The sequence below is a fragment of the Salvelinus namaycush genome, chromosome 18, assembly GCF_016432855.1.
Source record: "Salvelinus namaycush isolate Seneca chromosome 18, SaNama_1.0, whole genome shotgun sequence".
Lineage (NCBI taxonomy): Eukaryota > Metazoa > Chordata > Actinopteri > Salmoniformes > Salmonidae > Salvelinus > Salvelinus namaycush.
The window spans coordinates 17,055,422-17,081,857 of NC_052324.1; the positions used below are offsets into that span (position 1 = coordinate 17,055,422).

At 44.0% G+C, this 26,436-nt stretch overlaps 1 pseudogene; it reads right to left on the reverse strand.

The window, feature by feature from the left end:
* Window positions 1-1,512: 1,512 nt before the first annotated feature.
* Window positions 1,513-25,707, reverse strand: LOC120063593 (annotated as a pseudogene).
* Between the last annotated feature and the right edge of the window lie 729 nt (window positions 25,708-26,436).

A 26,436-nucleotide genomic window follows, 5' to 3' on the forward strand; every position in this document is an offset into this window, starting at 1 on the left:
AATGTCCTTGTGAGACACTTCTCTACTTCACAGTTGCCTAGTATAGGCTAGGCTTATTACGTTTGTCTTGTAATGTCTTATTTCCTGGCTTTACAGCATATTGTATAACTGAAAAAATACATTTATTTTTAGTACTCTGTAGCCTACTATATACACATTAGACAATGTATTCAATATACTGTAATTACAAGTAGGTTTGTCTCTTTGGTATGCATAATAACAGCAAAAGGACAAACTATGACTAACAGACAGACAGACAAACTACTGTAAACCATCATGTTTTGAGTGCACTGCACATAAATGTGAAGAAAAGCTACTATTTTCCAGATCTGGGGTTGGCTTGTTCACGGAGGTCCTCTTAGCTCTTGCTTGTCCGTCCCATCACCCCATTGCATTACAGACAGGATCCGGTGCTTTTATGGTGCTGGGTAAACACAACTTAAAAGATCACACAGTATCAGGAACCAGTTAATCAAATGAATGAAAGTGTAAAATTGCTGCTGCTTTCTGAGATCTTTCGTTCAGACCCAGGATCACACAGATCGGACATCCAAATTAAGCAGTATAAAACAAATCATTTATAAACCACGAGATGGTGGATACAAGAACAGTAAAACTAGGTGCACAAATACACACTTCTGTGGGACATAAACACTCAAAACTATGCACTCTTCTGTTCACACAGGTAACGTGGTGGAGTTCTTGGTCATTAGATATAACACGTACATAGATACAAACCCATTTGTGATCAGTCACACAAATAACACTCTCTGCTTTTCTCACTCTATTACCCAAACTTGAAGAATTTACCAGTAGTCACAAGTAATATTGACATTTAAAGGGGAAATCTACAGTTGCTACATACATTTTTGGACTCTGTATACCCATTGATTCTTGAAGAATATAACAGATTCCTCATGAGCATGGTTCAACTGTCGTACCTCATCAGAACCCAAAATATCAGCTTGTTTTACGCAAATGTTTATAAACAAGTTCAATGTAAACAAACACTGTATAGCCTCAGACATGGTTAAAACTAGAATGTTGATTTCATGGATGGTCAGTCCTTGAGCTGTCCATGAGTTTCAAAGTGGTTCCATTTTTCCAGGCTTATTCCTTAGCCTTTTACCAAAACACAAGCGTTATTGTTCCAATGGCGGATTGCCCTTTAAAGGTCGAGAAACAAAACTTGCCTAAATAGCAGGCTACACACAAGTGTATACAGTTTGTGGAGGGTTAAAAGTGCGGGAAACCATAAGCAAGTCAGTCTGTAAACTACAGTAGAATTTGCCTCTGTTGGACTGTGGGGCTTTTAGAGAATAACACTATTTTGGGGAGAACAGTGTTCATCCATTTCTCCTTAGATGTAAGGGCTTTATTTCCAGTTTCCCTCAGGAAAAAATTGCTCAGAGGTCCTAGTATTTCCTCTGCTTTGCTCATTCGATGATGAAAAAGTGGCAGAGGTTCACATTCAGCATAAACAACTTGAAGCCATATTGACCACTCCTCCTCTCAGCGGAACATCATTTGTACGAACTCTGTGAAAAGAGAGGATAAGATCTGTCAAAGATTAGAAGTTCAGACAGTGTGTGTGTGTCTGGTGTGTGTGTGGTAAAATATGCATATTTTTGCTCTGTGTGGAGTTGACAGTATCATATGTCTATATTTGACTCACAGTGATTTGACCCATAGTTGTTTATGATGGAGACCACACTTCCCTTACATGGTTGAAACACAGTTTGCAAATATCAAAGCTATTTGAAGCTTTGCCAGAAAGTGGATAAAAGGAAGGAAATATGAGAGCGAAGAGTAAGGAAGACCAGTCGACATCAAGCATTCATGAAGCACTCCTGTCCCAGCAGGTAGAGACTACCTTGCATACAGCATAAGTAGCAAAGTCTCTAGCCATTACAATATTATCTGTGATTGTATTAGTATGCTGGTATAGATAAACAAGATCTGCATCAGCTTACCTTCAAAGTCAACATGCCCATCACCATTCAAGTCAATGTCCCTCAGGATATCCTCTATGTCCCTGTGGCCAACCTACAGTCCAGTAACATAGGAGGAATAAGTCTGTGCAAAACAAACAGTTTTTAGTAGTGATGCATACATTGATTAAGCTACTCTGACAGACTTGATTCTGTAACCTCACCTGTTGTCCCAGCAACTTCCTCATGGCTTCTCTCAGCTCAGCTTATAGCTCCATCACCATTGGTGTCAAACTTCAAGAGGAAAAAACAAATGATCACATTCATAATCCAGAGCATGAAATATTAGAGAGACAACATAACTACTTTTCTCCGTATCACCCTCTCCTCCCTCCGGTTTCTCACCTCTTTGAAGGCATCTTTCACACCAATCATATCTGCAGTTTCAGCGAGAAGTTTGGGGCCCATCATCTCCACAAAATCCTCAAAATCAACATGACCTCCCACTTTACAAAAAGAGAAGAAACGAGAGAGAAATAAGAAGATGTTAGGGGAGGGAATTAGCAAACCATGGTGTAATGTACCTGTACTGCAAATACACTATATATACAAAAGTATGTGGACATCCCTTCAAATTAGTGGATTTGGCTATTTCAGCCACACCGGTTGCTGACAGGTGTATAAAATCAAGCACACCGCCATGCAATCTCCATAGATAAACATTGGCAGTAGAATGGCCTTACCGAAGAGCTCAGTGACTTTCAAAATGGCACCGTCATAGGATGCCACCTTTCCAATAAGTCAGTTTGTCAAATTTGTGCCCTGCTAGAGCTGCCCCGGTCAACTGTAAGTGCCGTTATTATGAAGTGCAAACGTCTAGGAGCAACAACGGCTCAGCCGCTGAGTGCTAAAGCACATAGAAATCGCCTGTCCTCGGTTGCAACACTCACTACCCTGTTCCAAACTGCCTCTGGAAGCAACGTCAGCACAAGAACTGTTCATCTGGAGCTTCATGAAATGGGTTTCCATGGCCGAGCAGCCGCACACAAGCCTAAGATCACCAAGCGTCGGTTGGAGTGGTGTAAAGTTTGTCGCCATTGGACTCTGGAGTAGTGAAAACGCGTTCTCTGGAGTGATGAATCACGCTTCACCATCTGGCAATCCGACGGATGAATCTGGGTTTGGCGGACGCCAGGAGAACGCTACATGCCCCAATGCATAGTGCCAACTGTAAAGTTTGGTGGAGCAGGAATAATGGTCTGGGGCTGTTCTTCATGGTTCGAGCTAGGCCCCTTAGTTGCAGGGAAGGGACATCTTAACACTACAGCATACAATGACATTTTAGACGATTCTGTGCTTTCAACTTTGTGGCAACAGTTTGGGGAAGGACTTTTCCTGTTTCAGCATTACAATGCCCCCAGGCACAAAGCGAGGTCCATACATAAATCGTTTGTCAAGATCGGTGTGGAAGAATTTGACTGGCCTGCACAGAGCCCTGACCTCAACCCCATCAAACACCTTTGGGATGAATTGGAAGGCCTGTCCCCACTAAAGCTCTTGTGGCTGAATGGAAGCAAGTCCCTGCAGCAATGTTCCATCTAGTAGAAAGCTTTCCCAGAAGAGTGGAGGCTGTTATAGCAGCAAAGGGGGGACCAACTCCATATTAATGCCCATGATTTTGGAATGAGATGTTCGACGAGCAAGTGTCCACATACTTTCACACTCTCACAATTCATGTTGATCTGTTGGCTCAGTTCTATCAACTCCATTTCAGTAGGCATGTATCCCATGGATCTCATGCAGTTTCCCAGGTCTTTACAGCTGATGAAACCGTCTTTGTTCTTATCAAACTCCTTAAAAGCATCCCGCAACTCTGCAGAGAGAATACAGAGGAAGATTACTCTGCAGTGATCTAAAAACGTCTGTACTACTGCCACTACCAGCGACAACTACAGAGAGACAAGCACAGGAATGTACATTAAAAAAACCTTACCATCAATCTCCTCTGGCCTCAGCTTTCTGTCCTATTAGGGCAAAGAAGACAGTCTCAGTGTAATCAGAATTGGCAATAAAATTCAGTTAACAATTAATAAAAATCAACATCATGAATAAGTCATTTAGTGATAATAACAAAAGTCGTTCCTATTATATTCTTACACTATCTGATGCTAACAATGCCAGGAACAAAGTGACTTTGAAAGGTAAATCAGCGGTCTGCTCCATGATAATTTATTCTGGTGCAACTCAAGCAAGGGACAATAGCAATATAGTAAAGAATGAAGTCACTGGAATGTTTTCAAACATCTAATGACACCCGTTCAGACTGCTCCCTGTGTCATTAGACACACAGCACAACCGGGAAACGCCTGTCTTTCAGTCTGCAAAAGAATGTAGCTGTGTTCTTTTGTCAGCTCTGGCTTACAATGAAAGCAACCTTTAAAGGATACAGAGGACAGATAGGGAGAGAGACATATCCCAGAACCCTTAGGGGTTAACCTGCAGAAGCAGAGAGAAGTGTAAACACAGCATCAACTCTGACGTCAGGCCCAAAGAACTGTCTGACTGGAACCACTCACACAGAAAACAGAGAGGCCCAAAGAGATACTGTTGGCTAAACATCAAGCAGCCATCAGGAGCCACAGCTAAGTCTTCACCAATAACCTAAATCACACAGACCGCAGGTGTTTCCTTTGACATCATACACAACACAAACATAAAATGTAAAACAAAGTGTGTTGAACATGGCGTATGTAGCCCCAGGTAAGTCCATGTTTGCTGTCTCAGCATATTTGTACACACACACACACACACACACCACACATGAAATCAAATGTTAATTGTCATATGCACCAAATACAACCTTACCATGAAATGCTTACTTACAAGCCCTTAACCAACAATGCAGAGTAAGAAAATGCTAAATATTAAAGTAAAAAAGTAGCACAATTAAATAATCACGAGGCTATATACAGGGGGTACCGGTACCGAGTCAATGTGCCAGGGTACAGATCAGTCGAGGTAATTGAGGTCATATGTACATGTGGGTAGGGGTAAAGTGTCTATGCATAGATAATAAACAGCGAGTAGCAGCAGCGTAAAACGGGGCGGGGGGGGGGGGGGGGGGGGGGGGTCAATGCAAATAGTCTGCGTAGCCATTTGATTAACTGTTCAGCAGTGCATTCGGGAAGAATTCAGACCCCTTCCCCTTTTCCACAGTTACAGTTTAATTGTAAAATGGATGACGTTATTTTTCCCCCTCATCAATCTACACACAATACCCCATAATGACAAAGCGAAAACAGAAATACCTTATTTACATAAGAATTCAGACCCTTTTCTATGACACTCGAAATTGAGCTCAGGTACATCCTGTTTCCATTGATCCTCCTTGAGATGTTTCTACAACTTGTAGTCCACCTGTGGTAAATTAGATTAATTGGACATTGGAAAGGCACACACCTGTCTATATAAGGTTGCACAGTTGTAATTGCATGTCAGAGCAAAAACCAAGCCAGGAGGTCAAGACAGGATTGTGGCAAAGCACAGATCTGGGGAAGGTTACCAAAACATTTCTGCAGCATTGGAGGTCCCCAAGAACAGTGGCACCCATCATTCTTAAATGGAAGAAGTTTGGAACCACCAAGACTCATCCTAGAGCTGGCCACCCAGCCAAACTGAGCAAGCGGGGGAGAAGGGCCTTAGACAAGGAAGTGACCAAGAACCCGATGGTCACTCTAACAGAGCTCCTCTATGGAGATGGGAGAAACTTCCAGACGGACAACCATCTCTGCAGCACTCCACCAATCAGGCCTTTATGGTAGAGTGGCCAGACGGAAGCCATTCCTCAGTAAGGCACATGACAGCCCGCCAAAAGGCACCTAAAGGACTCTCAGACCATGAGAAACAAGATTCTCTGGTCTGATGAAAGCAAGATTGAACTCTTTGGCATGAATGCCAAGCGTCATGTCTGGAGGAAACCAGGCACCGCTCATCACCCTATAGTGAAGCATGGTGGTGGCAGCATCATGCTGTGGGGATGTTTTTCAGCAGCAGTGACTGGGAGACTAGTCAGGATCAAAGGAAAGATGAACGGTGCAAACCTGCTTCAGAGAGCTCAGGACCTCAGACTGAGGCTAAAAAGTTCTCCTTCCAACAGGACAACAAGCCTTAGCACACAGCCAAGACAATGCAGGAGTGGCTTTGGGACGTGTTTCTGAATGTTCTTGAGTGGCCCAGTCAGAGCCCGGACCTGAACCCGATCTAACATCTCTGGAGACCTGAAAATAGCTGTGCAGCGACGCTCCCCATCCAACCTGACAGAGCTTGAGAGGATCTGCGGAGAAGAATGGGAGAAACTTCCAAAATACAGGTGTGCCAAGCTTTTAGCATCATACCCAAGAAGACGCGAGGCTGTAATCGCTGCCAAAAGTGCTTCAACAAAGTACTGAGTAAAGGGTCTGAATACTTATGTTAATGTGATATTTCAGTTTTTGCATTGTCATTATGGGGTATTGTGTGTAGACTGATGAGTGAAAACGTAATAAAACGTGGAAAAAGTCAAGGGGTCTGAATACTTTCCGAAAGCACTATAGGCATTGTCGTGCCCTCTTCACAACTGTCTTGGTGTGTTTGGACCATGATAGTTTGTTGGTGATGTGGACACCAAGGAACTTGAAGCGCTCAACCCGCTCCACTATAGCTCCATCGATGTAAATGGGGGCATGCTCGGCCCTCCTTTTCCTGTAGTCCACAATCAGCTCCTTTGTCTTGCTCACGTTGTGGGAGAGGTTGTTGTCCTGGAACCACACTGCCAGGTCTCAGGCTGTCGGTGATCAGGCCTACCACCGTTTTGTAGTCGGCAAACTTAATGATGGCCACGCAGTCGTGGGTGAACAGGGAGTAAGGACTAAGCATGCACCCGAGGGGCCCCTGTGGCAGATATGTTGTTGCCTACCCTTACCACCTGGGGATGGCCCATCCGGAAGTCCAGGATCCAGTTGCAGAGGGAGGTTTTTAGTCCACGGGTCCTTAGCTTAGTAATGAGCTTTGAGGGCAATATGTTGTTGAATGCTGAGCTGTAGTCAATGAACAGCATTATCATGTAGGTGTTCCTTTTGTCCAGATGGCAGTGTGGAGTGCAATAGAGATTGCGTCATCTGTGGATCTGTTGGGGCGGTATGTGAATAGGACTGGGTCTAGGGTTTCTGGGATGATAGTGTTGATGTGAGCCATGAACAGCCTTTCAAAGCACTTCATGGCTACAGACGTGAATGCTATGGGTCAGTAGTCATTTAGGCAGGTCACCTTGGTGTTCTTGGGCACAGGAACTATGGTGGTCTGCTTGAAACATGTAGGTATTACATACTGTCAGGAAGAGGTTGAAAATGTCAGTTGGTCAGGAGAGCGTGATCACACAGTTGTCTGGAACAGCTTGTTCTCTCATGCATGCTTCAGTGTTGCTTGCCTCGAAGCGCGCATAGAAGTAATTTAGCTTGTCTGGTAGGCTCATGTCTCTGGGCAGCTCATGGCTGGGCTTCACTTTGTAATCCTTAATAATTTGCAAGCCCTGCCACATCCGATGAGGATCAGAGCCGGTGTAGTAGGATTCAATCTTAAATGTATTGATGTTTTGCCTGTTTGACGGTTCGTCGGGGGATTTCTTATAAGCGTCCGGATTAGTGTCCAGCTCCTTGAAAGCAGCAGCTCTAGACTGTAGATCAGTGCGAATGTTGCCTGTAATCCATGGCTTCTGGTTGGGATATGTACGTACATTCCCTGTGGGGATGACGTCGTCGATGCACTTATGGATGAAGCTGGTGACTGATGTGGTATACTCCTCAATGCCATCGGCTGAATCCCGGAACATATTCCAGTCTGTGCTAGCAAAACAGTCCTGTAGCTTAGCATCTGTGTCATCTGACCACTTCCATATTGAGCGAGTCACTGGTACTTCCTGCTTTAGTTTTTGGTTGTAAGCAGGAGGATAGAATTATGGACGGATTTGCCAAATGGATGTGTTAAAATGTCTGATTGCATTTACCAAACAAACACACACACGGATACAAAAATATATATGGGTTTGTGTGTCGAGATTTATTATTGTCCAGGTCTTTGTGCAGGAAGATGCAGGTGGTCCCATAATGTTGTGAATGAGAGTGCAGTTTTGTGCTAGGGCCATGAGGGGCTCCTGAAAGGCCCCTGTAAGGGCAAAGCCCCTTTCCTCGCAGAACTGCACCACTCTGTACTGTCTCTTGTCTTCATGGACCAGCTTTCTAGGGGGCAAGGGTATATGGAGGGCAGTTAAACGTGATTTATGCTTGATCCGGCAATGCAGAGGACTCTGCATTTCTCCGTATAGCTCCGCATTGACATGATTGGTTGACGGTAGGTGGGGGCGGTACATTCTGTATAAACACCTCCTTGACAAGTTCCTTCACAACAAACATGGAGAACTTTGACGAAAGGCTATCAGAATAAGTAAGCAAATATAAACATCTTTATGGTACCTCATGTAGTGATTTAATGTAGGGATTTCAAAGACACAAAAACTGGTTTTAACTCCTGGAAAAAGATAATTGGGATAGAAGGACGCTGGATTAGCACACATTCAAAAAATCTGATTTAACAAAGTGTATATTCGTCAAATCCATCATGACTGATGTATTGTAACAAGCCCAATGTGGTTATTAAAATCCGATTTGGATATATTTTGCTGGTTTCGCTGCATAACATTTAGAAGTTGTCCCTTTTCAGGTTTAGAAGAAGTGACTGCTAAATGCTAACTCTCGTTCGTATAAGCTGGTAGCATAGCTACAGTAGCATAGAGAAATCAGTTGTGGAAGTCAAAGTAGTTTTCAACTGTAATGCAGATGATTGATGACGATGACCTGAACATGTATTGGGGTTGACAACGGTTTGGTTGAGTTCCATTGACCTCTTTACGACATCTATGAAAGGGGAAGCTTGAAACAAGAAGTGGAGACAGGCAGTTGCGGGACCAAAAAAATGAAGGGTTGAAGGGGAGATGCAGGTGGGAAAATGGTGTTGCCTTTTTACTTCATAATTTCTTGGCTGAGCTCCTATGTCAAGCACCAGGAAACTAAAGTGCAAGAAATATGAATGTTCTGACTTCTGCGGAAGTTGCATTGCAGTAAATGCTGTATGGCCACTGTAGACGCCAGATTGACCATACATCGGTTTTGAGAGACCCGTAGTAATCAAATTTCAATCAAATGTATTTGTAAAGCCATTTTTCCATCAGCTGATGTCACAAAGTGCTGTACAGAAACCCAGCCTAAAACCCCAAACAGCAAGCAATGTAGGTGTAGAAGCACAGTGGCTAGGAAAAACTCCCTAGAAAGGCCAGAATCTAGGAAGAAACCTAGAGAGGAACCAGGCTACGAGGGGTGGCCAGTCAGCAGCTATGGGACAGCTATGGGACAGAATGGATAGAGGTACAGTTGTGAGTTGTATTGTGTGTGTGAGCAGGGGCACAACTTTCACTGGGGATGGGGGATAGATGTCCCCCCCGCATTCTGAAATTGCATTCCCCCCAGTTTTATCATTGGATTGTGATACAAAACGAGGCAACGGTGTGCTTTAGGTCAGGTAGGCTGTTTGGAGTGTTTAACTGACTGGATAAAAAATTATGTTCCCCCACTTCTAAAACCAAAGATGGACACCTGTCTGTAATTCTCTAATTTCTTTAAAAATGTTGTAAGAGCTGCAGTGCATAATATCGATTTGACATTTGTCTATTTTTTTATTTTTATTTATTGTATTTATTGTACAACCCAACCAAGCCGCACTGCTTCTTAACACAGCGCGCCTCCAACCCGGAAGCCAGCCGCACCAATGTGTCGGAGGAAACACCGTGCACCTGGCCCCCTTGGTTAGCGCGCACTGCGCCCGGCCCACCACAGGAGTCGCTGGAGCCCGATGAGACAAGGATATCCCTACCGGCCAAACCCTCCCTAACCCGGACGACGCTAGGCCAATTGTGCATCGCCCCACGGACCTCCCGGTCGCGGCCGGCTGCGACAGAGCCTGGGCGCGAACCCAGAGACTCTGGTAGCACAGCTAGCGCTGCGATGCAGTGCCCTAGACCACTGCGCCACCCGGGAGGCCCACAATTATTCTTTTTAACGTCTTCCTTCTAGCTAGCCCATCTAGGGACTTGAAAAAAAGTTATTTTTTGAATTGATTTAAATTTTCTTAGGGAAAAATTGTGACGCTAAATGTTTTTATCTATTTGCCCAGGGACTACAGCTGAAAACTATCCAGCAGAAATGTTAATTGATGTGCATTGTCCCTGTCAAATAATAAAAAATATATATATATGGGGGAGCACGTGATGCCGCGGAGCTGAGCAGACGTTGACAAACCGAGCTCTTCAAAGTTATTCTATTATTACCTAAATAAGAACGTTGAAACAATATTCTAACATCGGCTGATAAATTGTCAAGTACTTACCTTCCCAAAGAGCCATGGACCGCCGAAAGAGGCAAGAAGGACGACCAAAACGTCGTTGATTCCCAAGATAACGATAACGCTAGCAAGATTAGCATTAGCCCTCATAACTCAAACGACAGTTCCAGACTGTTGCTCTCGGCCTCTTGCGAGCCTGCCGACATGCTGGCTACTCTCCTCCGGGAAATTCAGGATGGTAACAAAGGTCTTTCTATGAAAATCGATAAGAGAACGGCTGAACTCCATTCTTCCATTGACGACCTGAAATCCTCCATGAATGATCTCCTTTTGAGAACGACTGAGGCAGAGTTGCGCATTAGCACAGTTGAAGACACCATCGCTCGACATGACCAGGTCTTGATACAACTGCAAAAGGACAATGCCTACCTCAAAAACAAGGTAGATCAGATGGAGAACCAGAGCAGACGTAGTAATATCCGTGTGGTGGGATTGAAAGAGGACAGCGAGGGCCGTGACCCGGTCCGTTTCTTCACTCAATGGATCCCGGATGTCCTAGGCACAATCAACTTCACCAAGTCACTGGAAATCGAACGCGCCCACAGAACATCAGCGCCGAAACCCCGGCCAGATGAGCCCCCACGGGCCGTCCTGATCAGGTTCCTCCGTTTCCAAGACAGAGAGAAGGTACTGCAACTCGCAAGAGCCAAAGGGGACATAACCATTGATGGCAAGAGGGTCAGCCTTTTCCCGGATATGAGCGCGGATCTCGCAAGACGTCGCAAGCAGTTCAGACCTGCCGCCAAAGCACTGAAGGAGAAGAACATCATCGGCTACCTCATCCACCCTGCGCGGATGAAAGTTCAGTACAAAGGCCGAAGCCATCTCTTCAACACGCCGGGAGAAGTGTACACTTTTCTCAAAGAACTGAGCAACGTCTGAGCCAGGACGGTCTCTTTGGGGGATAAGATGCAGTTTGTTTGTTTTCTCTTATCCGGACTGAACCGCTGATATCCTCCGGTCGCTATAATTGATTTGTACATTTTCAACTAACCGTATCTTTCCGGGGTGAGTTCTATTACATTTACAGGAGAGTATATTTTGGTTTAGTACATATCACTGGGCGAAGCAAATAAGTGGGTTTAGGCCCACTGCTTTCCCCCTCATTTATGTTAATCTTTCGAAAAGAGACTCAAGCAGCCCTTACCGTGGGCAGTAAATATTCAGCCATAAATATCTATTCACAACGTTTGTTTTCAATTTAGAGAGCTCGCAGGTTTTAGTTTACGCCAAGGTTTAGCTAGTAAGAGCAAGATGGAAAGCGAGCAGCAACGTATCTCTACAAGTGTATTCATGTTTGATTGTTGGGATTGTGGTTTTAGTCTAACAATCGGGGTGGGTGGGATTCTTTATTTTTTTCCCCTTTTTTCTATGTTTATTGTTTCCTTCCTAAAGAGACACATAGGTCACTTCTGTGTTCAAACCAAAGTTGAAACATTTCCTAACTATCTACATATGATAGATTTCCATTCAGTTACATATTTGAAACCCTACTATGCTTAATCCACTAAAATATGTCACATTCAACGTAAAAGGTCTTAACAGCCCGATTAAAAGGAAGAGAGTCTATACATACCTTAAGAAATTAAAGGCTGACATTGTGTTTTTACAAGAAACACATCTTACAGCCAGTGAACACAAGAAATTGAAGAGGGAATGGGTAGGACAAGTTTTTGCGTCCTCTTTTAACTCCAAAGCAAGAGGAACTGCAATTTTGATAAGTAGACACATCCCCTTCTGCGTCAGCAACACCATCTCTGATCCCTCTGGCAGGTTTGTTTTGGTGCAGGGGCATATGTTTTCAGAGTCTTGGACCCTATTGAATATCTATGCTCCTAACTTCGATGACCATATGTTTATTCAGAATGTCTTCCTTCAGGTCGCTCAAGCACCACCAGGATGGTTACTGGTTGGAGGAGATTTTAATTTTTGTTTAGATACAGTTCTTGATAGGTCCTCTGATAAACCCTCACTTCTTACCAAAGCCAGCAAGCTCACCATGTCATTCATGAAAGATCTCAATTTACTAGACATCTGGAGACAGTTGCACCCACAGGATAGGGACTACTCTTTTTATTCACACCCACACAAGACACACACACGCATAGATAACTTTTTACTGTCGACACAACTGTTTCATAGAGTGTTAGATGTCGAGTATCTCCCCAGATTGCTTAGTGACCATTCTCCCCTGGTATTATCAATCTCCATTCCTACCAAGGTAAATGGAGCATATAGATGGAGACTAAATTCTACACTCCTAAAGCAACCTGAATTTTGTGCATTCATCAAAGAGCAGATCAATATTTTCACTTTGACAAACAAACCCTCCGCTCCTGACAGTTTCATTCTTTGGGACACATTGAAGGCCTATCTGAGGGGACAGATCATTTCCTATACTAAAGGGCTGAAGAGAAAACACGGTGCGGAACTGAGTGCCCTTGAATCTGAAATCTCAGAGCTAGAGAAAACCTACCAAAGAGGCCCAACTAAAGATCTATACAGGCTTTTGGTAAATAAAAAACTGAAATATAATATTCTGAACACATATCAAGCTGAGAGGGCCATCACTAAATCAAAACAGCGTTATTACGAGCTTGGAGAGAAAGCACACAAAGTATTGGCATGGCAACTGAAAGCAGAGGAAAGTAAGAGGACAATTAATGCTATAGAAACTCTTACTAATGAGATATCTTTCGACCCTACTGAAATTAATAATACTTTTAAGAAATACTATGAAGACCTCTACACTTCCCAATCAAGCGATGATCTATCAGAGATCGACTCCTTTCTCTCCTCTCTCAACCTCCCATGCCTGTCAGGGGAAGACAGCGAGCGCCTGAGTGAACACTTCTCAGTTCCTGAATTGTTGGAGGCCATTAAATCCTTACCTTCTAATAAATCTCCTGGGGAGGATGGCTTCCCTCCAGAGTTCTATAAAGAATTTAGGGAGCTGTTGGTCCCCTACCTTATGGAGGTACTTAAAAAAGCCAGGGAAGACAACTGCTTTCCAGAGTCTTTCTTCCAAGCAGTGATTACTGTAATCCACAAGAAAGGGAAAAATCCACTAAAGTGCGCCTCATATAGACCAATCTCTCTCCTTAACACAGATTGTAAACTGGTCACCAAGATGCTATCTAAGAGACTGGAGTCATGTCTTCCCCTGTTGGTCAACCCAGATCAGACTGGCTTCATAATTAATAGATTGTCCTCCAATAATCTCAGAAGGTTCTTTGATATAATTCACCTTGCTAACAAAAACAAAATACCTAGTGTCGCAGTCTCCCTCGACGCTGAAAAGGCCTTTGATAGGGTTGAATGGCCATACCTCTTTCGCGTCTTGGAAAAGTTTGGTTTAGGTACCGGGTTTGTAAATTTGATAAAATCACTCTACAAATCTCCTAAAGCTAGGATTGCTACCAACGGGATTACTTCCTCCTCTTTCCCTCTCCATAGGGGGAACAGACAAGGTTGCCCAATTAGCCCCCACCTCTTTGCCCTCGCCATCGAACCGTTGGCTGAGGCTATTAGAACGTGCCCTGACATACATGGCTTTGAGGTGGGCCCCCATACCCATAAATTATCACTCTTTGCGGACGACCTTATCTTATTTCTAACAAACCCAGAACACTCCCTCTCTCACTTGCAGATCCTACTACAGTGTTATAGTTCTTTCTCTGGATATAAGGTCAATTTAGATAAAAGCGAAATCTTACCGTTGTCTGTCTTTGACCATCATACCATCAAGCACAAGTTTCCTTTTAGATGGTCGCCTATGGGCTTCACATATTTGGGCATAATGGTGGATGGTAACCTGAACAACCTCTATAAACTCAATCTGGCCAATTTGTTGCAAAAGGTGGAGGGTGACCTTTGTAAATGGATGGACTTACCTCTCACTCTACTGGGTAGAATCAATGTAATTAAAATGAATGTCCTGCCCAGATTTCTATATCTGTTTCAATCTCTCCCTATCCCTGTTCCCGCAGCATTCTTTTCCTCTCTCGACAAGATGACCAGACGGTTTATCTGGCACGGCAAAACCCCTAGGGTTGGCCTGGATAAACTGACCCTGGATTACAGTCAAGGGGGCTTAAACCTCCCCAATTTTAGAATGTACTACTGGGCAGCACAGTCTAGGTTTCTGGCTCAGAGGTTTGACAAGGGTCCCTCTCCCTCATGGTTGAACATTGAAAAGCTTGAGGTAAATGATGACACTGGGGCAGAATTGTTTTACAAATGGGACAGAAAATCTATAAAAACCATCACAGACAACCCTTTAATCATACATTCTGTCCTGGCATGGTGCAAACTGCATGAGCTGTTCGGACGAGGGGGATTCCTTTCCCCTAAAACCCCTTTATGGAACAATAGATTGATTCCTATGTTTTTCCAGAATAGTAACTTTAGACCATGGTCTGATAAGGGGATCACTCTTCTGGAACATTGTTACGAGGAGGGAGTTCTTATGTCTTTTGATCAGCTGAAACAGAAATACCACTTGCCTAACAGGGACTTCTTTAGCTACCTACAACTACGAAACTTTATTAGGGTGTCTCTCAAGGGACAATGGAACCTACCTAAGATGTCACCTATTGAACAACTCTGCCACGCAGACCAACCACTGTTCAAGACCATTTCCCGTGTTTACGATGCTCTTATGTCAGGACTAACACTGCCTGGGCTAGATAAACCCCGACTTAGATGGGAAAAAGATCTGGGTATTGATCTTGATGAGGGTCTATGGAGTGACCTATGCAGGGATGGTGTTACATCCACATTGAACTCCAGATACAGACTGATCCAGTTTAATTTCCTCCATCAGCTCTATATCACCCCATCTAGACTGCACAAGTTCAACCCTGATATCTCCTCCCTATGTTTTAGATGTGGCTCAGATGAAGGAACATTCCTCCATTCCACTTGGCAGTGTTCAAAACTACACGGTTTCTGGCAGGGGGTATGCGATACCATATCCTCAATTCATGGGGTTGCATTCCCTCTAGACCCGGAGGTCTGTCTACTGGGCAACTTTACTAACACCAATCTTAGGCAAAGCCATACTATAAAGCTAACAGAAATATTGCTAGCGATTGCCAAGAAATGTATCGCCTTGAAATGGAAAATGGATTCCCCCCTGCCAGTTGCAATGTGGCTATCAGAAGTTAATAGTTGTATCCCACTGGAGAAAATTACTTACCGCTTGAGGAATAAGTTAAATACATTTTACAGAATTTGGCAACCTTTTATTGACTATATGGAGAATCTCCCCCCACATCACATTGAATGAATCTCTATATTATCCTTATATAATGTTTCACACGTAACGTATAATATGTAGCCTACGGCAGGTGACCATATGATCCAATGTCTCATTATAATTTTTTTTTTATTGTATGTCTGTATATATAATTATAATTTGTTTTATTTTTTCTTTCTTTGTTATGCTCATCTGTTATTGTCGCTTTGTCCTATTGTTGTCTAGTGTCTTTTCACGTTTGTCTTGAGTGTTGTTGGTTGGAAAATGCAAAAATAAAATATTTAAAAAAATATATATATATATATATATATATGAATGACCTGTTCAAAGTGCTTAGGGCCCTGCCTTCGACCTGTTAATTATGTCATGCTGCATCTCAGTCATATTGTAATACTTATCAGTCCTTAGCTTGTGCTGCTACCTTTTACCAAATGTAATTTCTACAATGTAGAAAATAGTAAAAATAAAGAAAAACCCTGGAATGAGTAGCTGTGTCCAAACTTTCTACTGGTACTGTATATTTTTGTTGTTGTTTCTTTGTAATACTACTAGCCACCTAGCAATTTTATGACGATGGCTTTAGCTAGACCAGATAGGTTCCCAACCTCATGACTAGCTACCAAGATGCCATTTCAGGCTATCCATTTTTTAAATGTTTTTATTTCACCTTTATTTAACCAGGTAGGCCAGTTGAGAACAAGTTCTCATTTACAACTGTGACCTGGCCAAGATAAAGCAAAGCAGTGTGACAAAAACAACACAGAGTTACACATGGGATAAACAAACGTACAGTCAATAACACAATAGAAAAATCTAGATACAGTGTGTGCAAATGTAGTAAGATTAGGGAGGTAAAGCAATAAATAGGCCATAGTGGTGAAATAATTACAATTTAGCATTAACACTGGAGTGATAGATGTGCAGATGATGATGTGCAAGTAGAGATACTGGGGTGCAAAAGAGCAAAAATAAATAATATGGGGATGAGGTAGTTGGGTGGGCTATTTACAGATGGGCTGTGTACAAGTACAGTGATCGATAAGCTGCTCTGACAGCTGATGCTTAAAGTTAGTGAGGGAGATATAAGTCTCCAGCTTCAGTGATTTTTGCAATTCGTTCCAGTCATTGGCAGCAGAGAACTGGAAGGAAAGGCGGCCAAAGGAGGAGTTGGCTTTGGGGATGACCAGTGAAATACACCTGCTGGAGCGCGTGCTATGGGTGGGTGTTGCCATGGTGACCAGTGAGCTGAGATAAGGCAGGGCTTTACCTAGAAAAGACTTATAGATGACCTGGAGCCAGTGGGTTTGGCGACGAATATGAAGTGAGGGCCAGCCAACGAGAGCATACATGTCGCAGTGGTGGGTAGTATATGGGGCTTTGGTGACAAAACGACATCTAATTTGCTGAGCAGAGTGTTGAAGGCTATTTTGTAAATGACATCGCCGAAGTCAAGGATCGGTAGAATAGTCAGTTTTACGAGGGTATGTTAGCAGCATGAGTGAAGGAGGCTTTGTTGCGAAATAGACAGCCGATTCTAGATTTAATTTTGGATTGGAGATGCTTAATGTGAGCCTGGAAGGAGAGTTGACAGTCTAACAGTCTGACACCTAGAATATGTAGACAACTATAAATACCTAAGTCAGAACCGTCCAGAATAGTGATGCTAGGCGGGCAGCGATCGGTTGAAGAGCATACATTTAGTTTAACTAGCATTTAAGAGCAGTTCGAGGCCACGGAAGGAGTGTTGTATAGCATTGAAGCTCGTCTGGAGGTTTGTTAATACAGTGTCCAAAGAAGGGCCAGAAGTATACAGAATGGCGTCATCTGCGTAGAGGTGGATCAGAGAATCACCAGCAGCAAGAGCGACATCATTGATATATACAGAGAAAAGAGTCGGTCTGAGAATTTAACCATGTGGCACTCCCATAGAGACTGCCAGAGGTCTGGACAACAGGCCCTCCGATTTGACACACTGAACTATATCTGAGAAGTAGTTGGTGAACCAGGCGAGGCAGTCATTTGAGAAACCAAGGCTGTTGAGTCTGCCGATAAGAATGCGGTGATTGACAGAGTCGAAAGCCTTGGCCAGGTTATGAAGACGGCTGCACAGTACTGTCTTTTATCATGGCGGTTATGATATCGTTTAGAACCTTGAGGTGCACCCATGACCAGCTCGGAAAACAGCGCAGAATGTACGGTGGGATTCAAAATGGTCGGTGATCTGTTTGTTAACTTGGCTTTCGAAAACTTTAGAAGGGCAGGATGGATATAGGTCTGTAACAGATTGGGTCTAGAGTGTCTCCCCCTTTGAAGAGGGTGATGACCGCGGCAGCTTTCCAATCTTTAGGGATCTCAGACAATACGAAAGAGAGGTTGGTAATAGGGGTTGCAACAATTGCGGCAGATAATTTGAGAGAGAGAGAGAGGGTCCAGATTGTCTAGCCCAGCTGATATGTAGGGGTCCAGATTTTGCAGCTCTTTCAGAACATCAGCTATCTGGATTTGGGTGAAGGAGAAGCAGGGGAGGCTTGGGCAAGTTGCTGTGAAATTTCAGAATTTTTGCTGGCCTTCCTAAGCCAGGATTCAGACACGGCTAGGACATCAGGGTTGGCGGAGTGTGCTAAAGCAGTGAATAAAACAAACTTAGGGAGGAGGCTTCGGATGTTAACATGCATGAAACCAAGGCTTTTACGGTTACAGAAGTCAACAAATGATAGCACCTGGGGAATAGGTGTGGTGCTGGGGGCTGCAGGGCCTGGGTTAACCTCTACATCACCAGAGGAACAGAGGATGAGTAGGATAAGGGTACGGCTAAAGGCTACAAGAACTGGTCGCCTAGTGCATTGGGGACAGAGAATAAAAGGAGCAGATTTCTGGGCGTGGTAGAATAGATTCAGGGCATAATGTACAGACAAGGGTATGGTAGGATGTGAGTACAGTGGAGGTAAACCTAGACGTTGAGTGACAATGCGAGAGATTTAATCTCTGGTGGCACCAGTTAAGCCAGGTGAGGTCTCCACCTGGCTTGACTACTTCCGGCGCTGACAGAGATGGCCGCCTCGCTTCGCGTTCCTAGGAAACTATGCAGTATTTTTTTTTTTTTACGTGTTATTTCTTACATTGGTACCCAAGGTAATCTTAGGTTTCATTACATACAGTCGGGAGGAACTACTGAATATAAGAGCAACGTCAACTTACCATCATTACGACCAGGAATATGACTTTCCCGAAGCGGATCCTGTGTTTTGCCCACCACCCAGGACAATTGATCGGATCCCAGCCGGCGAACCTAAACAACGTCGCCGTAAAAGGGGCAAACGAAGCGGTCTTCTGGTCAGGCTCCGGAGACGGGCACATCGCTCACCACTCCCTAGCATACTACTCGCAAATGTCCAGTCTCTTGACAACAAGGTTGATGAAAACCGAGCAAGGGTAGCATTCCAGAGAGACATCAGAGACTGTAACGTTCTTTGCTTCACGGAAACATGGCTCACACGAGAGACGCTATCGGAGTCGGTGCAGCCAGCTGGTTTCTTCACGCATCGCACCGACAGAAACAAGCATCTTTCTGGTAAGAAGAGGGGCGGGGGGGGGGGGTATGCCTTATGATTAACGAGACGTGGTGTGATCATAACAACATACAGGAACTCAAGTCCTTCTGTTCACCTGACTTAGAATTCCTCATAATCAAATGTCGACCGCATTATCTACCAAGAGATTTCTCTTCGATTATAATCACAGCCGTATATATTCCCCCCCAAGCAGACACATTGATGGCCCTGAACAAACTTTATTTGACTCTATGTAAACTGGAAACCACATATCCTGAGGCTGCATTCATTGTAGCTGGGGATTTTAACAAGGCTAATCTAAAAACAAGACTCCCTAAATTCTATCAGCATATCGATTGTGCAACCAGTGCTGGTAAAACCATGGATCATTGTTATTCTAACTTCCGCTACGCATATAAGGCCCTCCCCCGCCCTCCTTTCGGAAAAGCTGACCATGACTCCATTTTGTTGCTTCCAGCCTACAGGCAGAAACTAAAACAGGAAGCTCCCGCACTCAGGTCTGTTCAACGCTGGTCCGACCAATCTGATTCCACGCTTCAAGACTGCTTCGATCACGTGGATTGGGATATGTTTCGCATTGCGTCCAACAACAACATTGACGAATATGCTGATGATTCGGTGAGCGAGTTCATTAGAAAGTGCATTGGCGATGTCGTACCCACAGCAACTATTAAAACATTCCCAAACCAGAAACCGTGGATTGATGGCAGCATTCGCGCGAAACTGAAAGCGCGAACCACTGCTTTTAACCAGGGCAAGGTGACCGGAAACATGACCGAATACAAACAGTGTAGCTATTCCCTCCGCAAGGCAATCAAACAAGCTAAGCGTCAGTATAGAGACAAAGTAGAGTTGCAATTCAACGGCTCAGACACAAGAGGTATGTGGCAGGGTCTATAGTCAATCACTGATTACAAAAAGAAAACCAGCCCCGTCGCGGACCAGGATGTCTTGCTCCCATACAAACTAAATAACTTCTTTGCTCGCTTTGAGGACAATACAGTGCCACTGACACGGCCCGCTACCAAAACCTGCGGACTCTCCTTCACTGCAGCCGACGTGAGTAAAACATTTAAACGTGTTAACCCTCGCAAGGCTGCAGGCCCAGACGGCATCCCCAGCAGCGTCCTCAGAGCATGCGCAGACCAGCTGGGTGGTGTGTTTACGGACATATTCAATCAATCCTTATCCCAGTCTACTGTCCCCACATGCTTCAAGAGGGCCACCATTGTTCCTGTCCCCAAGAAAGCTAAGGTAACTGAGCTAAACGACTACCACCCCGTAGCACTCACTTCCGTCATCATGAAGTGCTTTGAGAGACTAGTCAAGGACCATATCACCTCCACCCTACCTGACAACCTAGACCCACTCCAATTTGCTTACCGCCCCAATAGGTCCACAGACGACGCAATCGCAACCACACTGCCCTAACCCATCTGGACAAGAGGAATAACTACGTGAGAATTTAACACCATAGTACCCTCCAAACTCATCATCAAGCTCGAGACCCTGGGTCTCGATCCCACCCTGTGCAACTGGGTACTGGACTTCCTGACGGGCCGCCCCCAGGTGGTGAGAGTAGGTAACATCTCCACCCCGCTGATCCTCAACACTGGGGCTCCACAAGGGTGCATTCTGAGCAATCTCCTGTACTCCCTGTTCACCCACGACTGCGTGGCTATGCACGCCTCCAACTCAATCATCAAGTTTGCGGACGACACTAGTGGTAGGCTTGATTACCAACAACGACGAGACGGCCTACAGGGAGGAGGTGAGGGCCCTCGGAGTGTGGTGTCAGGAAAATAACCTCACACTCAACGTCAACAAAACAAAGGAGATGATCGTGGACTTCAGGAAACAGCAGAGGGAGCACCCCCCTATCCACATCGATGGGACAGTAGTGGAGAGGGTAGTAAGTTTTAAGTTCCTCGGCGTACACATCACAGACAAACTGAATTGGTCCACCCACACAGACAGCGTTGTGAAGAAGGCGCAGCAGCGCCTGATGTGGTAGAGAGAAACAGTCCGATTTGCTCTGTGTTGATATCGTGCTGTAAAGACTGGCATGTATTGTCCAAGCTAAAGCTGGAGGTGTCCGAGCTAAAGGTGAAGACCGCTAGCCGTGGCTAACAAAGACTAGTAGCTAGTTAGGAGCTAGCCAGCTAACGGAGGTTCCAGATATAAGGAATATAAATAGCAGATTCGTACCACATTGGGTGAGGCAGGTTGCAGGAAAGTATATTTAGTTCATAGATAGAAAGTGAGATGAAAAAATTAGTACGAGAAAAAAAAGAAGAAAAACAAAGACAACACACGTCTGCTACTCCATCTTGGATTTGATATAGTTAGAGTAGCTAGCTCAATTAAGTTAGAGTAGTTAGCTTGTCTAAATATCTTAACTGGCATGTCTGCTTGCAAGGTTGGTAGACTTTAGAAAAGCAAGCAATTACTAAATGTACTGAGTAAGACTCACTCCTTTCAATCTTTTACTCAGATTTTTTGCAGAGATGCAGAGAAGCATATTTAGTTTCTTAAAACAAAATAAAAGTCACGAGGATACAGACAGCTCAAGAGGTATGCATTAGATATGCAGATTATTATTATTTACATAGAATTAAGCACAATGATTATGGCTCTGCTGGAAAAAGCTGTTTCAGGTGTTTGAAAACTGCAATATTCTCATTCTCATCCAGAATTTTGGGGTGCATGATGCCCCTGTTCTAAATTCATGGTAAATGTACAGGTCAGCGATTAATAGATTTTTCTGCTCAACTGTCACCTGGCTCTATTTTCCCCATCTATCCTCCATTCTCCTACCCTCTCATCACCTCCCCTCTGTAGACTATGACTAGGTCACACTGACCTAACAGATATACGGAGGCAATTTCACAGAGAAAATCACAGAAGACGGAGAGAAAACCATGGAGGGAGAAGAAGAGAGAGGGAGGGAAACAGGGAGAGCATTGTAGCGTTGCATTCATTTTAGAACATTCTCTAATGGTCTGTTATAAAAAAAAAAGTGAATAGGTAGAAGGAGCTGTCTGCTTTATTTGTCTCAGAAACAGTGTCCAAATAACACCTGCTATTTGGGGATCTGATAGTCCATGTGTTACGCTTCTCCCTGTGTCTCACTACCTCTCAATTACTGTGTCATAAAGAGCTGATTCATATTCAACTTATGTTTCACTGGCACACACTTCCTGACTGACTCAGAGTCCAGATGACAGAGAAAATAGATTGGCTGCTGAGCTGAGGGTTGTCATCCCGACTCACTGACTTCCTTGTTAGAAGCACCAAAGCTTCAGTATGCAAACACTCAGCAAAAACACATTAAAAAGGAAACTAATTCACTATAGTGCACCTATTCCGCAGAATACTTATTGAAATGATAACCAAAGTATGAGAAATAGCATATCACAAAACCTCATTACTATACAAGTCAAGAGCCCACTCCATGATGCCACACTCTCTAAGAGACCAGTACCAACTTCCACTTTATGAACACTAAGGACCCCAGTCTGCAGGAGCACATTATTATGTTTACGGAGCAGGGACACAAGTCATTCCCTACTATAGGAATGTTTTCTGATCTCAGCATGTTCCATTTTGAGGAATACTATACATTATCAGAGTGGCCTCTAGTGTAAAGATCATGCCTGAATGTAGGTGCTATACCAACGTTAGTTGATGCATTATGACACTTAAACAACCCTGCTAAACCAATTCCTTAAACTCTATAGACAGGCCTATCTAAACATTAGTAAATCGACTATGTGAAGGCTTATGTCACTATGTAGTTTAAGCTCTGTGTATGAATAATAATTGGCTATTTATTTCTGGGCAATAATTACAATATCTATAAACACATCCGAAACATGTTTGGAAAACACCTGCTCTGGGTGCAGTGATGTGTGGAACTTCTAAGATCCTTTAACCTTGACGAGATACTTCAAAGTGACTAGGCTACCTTCAAAGAGTAAAATACAAAACAGATATCATCATAGCTTTTTGATCAATGTATATATGAATATGCAAATAGAATTGATATCAGTCTAATACAAATTAACACTTCAGAACCATTCTGCTCTCTCTCGCTCCTCTGTCTCTGACTTTCTCCTTCCCATGTGAACTACTGTAGAGTGCATTCTGAAAGTATTCAGACCCCTTAAATTTTTCCACATTTTGTTACATTACAGCATTATTCTAAAATGGATTCAATTGTTTTTATACATTTTTGCAAATTTATACAAAATACAAAATAGAAAACTGAAATATTAAATTTACATAAGTATTCAGACCCTTTACTCAGTACTTTGTTGAAGCACCTTTGACAGAGATTACAGCCTCGAGTCTTCATGCGTATGACGCTACAAGTTTGGCACACCTGTATTTGGGGAGTTTCTCACATTCTTCTCTGCAGATCCTCTCAAGCTCTGTCAGGTTGGATGGGGAGCATTGCTGCATAGCTATTTTCAAGTCTCTCCAGAGATGTTTGATCAGGTTCAGGTCCGGGCTCTGGCTGGGCCTCTTGGACATTCAGAGACTTGTCCTGAAGCCACTCCTGCTTTGTCTTGGCTGTGTGCTTAGGGTCGTTGTCCTGTTGGAAGGTGAACCTTTGCCCCCAGTCTGAGGTCCCGAGCGCTCTGGAGCAGGTTTTCATCAAGGATGTCTCTGTACTTTGCTCTGTTCATCTTTCCCTCAATCCTGACTAGTCTCCCAGTCCCTGCCACTGAAAAACATCCACACAGCATGATGCTGCCACCACTATGCTTCATCGTAGGGATGGTGCCAGGTTTCCTACAGACGTGAAGCTTGGCATTCAGGCCAAAGAGTTACATCTTGGTTTCATCAAACCAGACAATCTTGTTTCTCATAGTCAGAGTCTCTAAGTGCCTTTTGACAAACTTCAAGCGGGCTGTGCCATGTGCCTTTTACTGAGGAGTAGCTTCTGTCTGGCCACTCTACCATAAAGGCCTGATTGGTGGAGTGCTGCAGAGATGGTTGTCCTTCTGGAAGTTTCTCCCATCTCCACAGAGGAACTCTGGAGCCCGGTCAGAGTGACCATTGGGTTTTTGGTCACCTCCCTGACCAAGGCCCTTCTCCCCCGATTGCTCAGTTTGGCCGGGCGGCCATCTCTAGGAAGAGTCTTGGTGGTTCCAAACCGTTTCCATTTAAGAATGATGGAGGCCACTGTGTTCTTGGGGACCTTCAATGCTGCAGACATTTTTTGATACCCTTCCCCAGATCTGTGCCTCGACACAATCCTGTCTCTGAGCTCTATGAACAATTCCTTCGACCTCATGGTTTGGTTTTTGCTCTGACATGCACTGTCAACTGTGGGACCTTATATAGACAGGTGTGTGCCTTTCCAAATCATGTCCAATCAATTCAATTTACTACAGGTGGACTCCAAGTTGTAGAAACATCTCAATGATGATTAATGGAAACAGGATGCACCTGAGCTCAATTTCGAGTCTCATAGTAAAGGGTCTGAATACTTACCTAAATAAGATTTAATAAAAACATATTTTTATACATTTGCACATTTTTCTAAAAACCTGTATTCACTGTCATTATGGGCTATTGTGTGTAGATCGATTTTTAATTTTTAATTTTAATTATTTAATCAATTTTAGAATATGGCTGTAACATAACAAAATGTGGAAAAAGTTCTGAATACTTTCAGAATGTACTGTACATCCATGCTGAGAAACCATCAATCCAGACATGGCTTTATACAGCAATGTGTGTAGCTGTGAATATATTACAATGCCAGAAAATGTATAGCTAATGTGTGCTCCAAATGTGTGCATTGCTTTTCTGGATGACTTGATGTGAAACGTACAATGAGGATAGCCTATATGGTTTCCTATTCACGGTTCCCTGACAGAGGAGCTCTGATAAGAGGACTTACTGAAGCCATCTGCACTTTCACAGACAAGCTCAGCCATTATTAATGTAATTGATTTACTATGCTCGTCAGGCATGTTAAATAGCTGTGAGATTCCACTACAAGATGTTAATTGTGACCCTCAAATATTAGTTTTCATGCACTATCAATCACATTCAGACTACTACCTCTATCTGAGATCAATACCCTGATAAAGGTAGGCCTATTGCTCCCTCTTAAGAAATAGCCTACATTACAGGGCTAGATGGGCCTTATTGATGATGAAATATAGCCTATTCCTATCTGTCCTTGCCACAATGTAATATGTTTAATCATAATGACCAAACTATTTGAAGAAGCGTATCCTTATAAATCAGTGATTCCTAGTTAATCATTATTTTTCATAATTAAGAAATACTTTTAATTGGGCCTTACCTGCCCAAAAACCGAGCTGAGAATTGGGCGCAAATTGAAGTCGGTTTCAAAGGATGCCGCACTGGACCTTCCGGAGCGGTGAGAGGATTGGCTGGACACGGGGATAGGCGATGAGGAAGCTGGGGAAGGCATGCTGGCATTCCCGCTAGTGGGCGAACTTGGCCTTGTATGGTCCCTCGACTCAAAAAATAGCCCGGTGTCATCTCTGCAATCAGAGTGGGGCTGTATTCTGGGGTCCAAGTGGGTAGGGTGAGTGTGGCTGTGGTGGTTTGCAGGCGGTGGATCGTCCCGGGTCGTTTTCCGGGTGTCGGTGATGCTTGGATGACTTGCAGTGTTCTCTCACACCTCGGCCCGAACCATGTTGCTCAGATGGGTCTTCCTGGTAGTTGGCAGCGGGTATCTGTCCGTTCGAGGCGTGGGGCTGGCTCTTACTAACTCGGGTCGTTGCCCTATTCTGGGTAACGTTGCCGAGTAGCGAAGGGTGGCACAGGGGTCTCCGCGCACTAAAGTCGCACTCTGCCGACAAGAATGACTCCTCTACGGCATTGCTGCTCACTTGAATTGCAGCTGGACGATGATGACTTCGGTCGGTTCCTGTCGTGCGTTCCGGGAAGTATGTCGATCTACCGCTTACCGAGGAAGAATTCAGCAAGGACGTCCTAGATTCGGATTTGGGAAAAGAGGAACTCTAGATTGCGTCTTGCGCCTAGTCTCGTTTCAGCAGTAGGACTACTCATTGCCGTTTGGTTGTGTATTTTCTCACATTGTCGGCCTTCGTACGGTAACAACAAAACCATAGCTGCCTTCAAAAGCTGTTCTTAAAAGTTGTATTTACCACCTGGTTGCTATGTGGCGCGGACG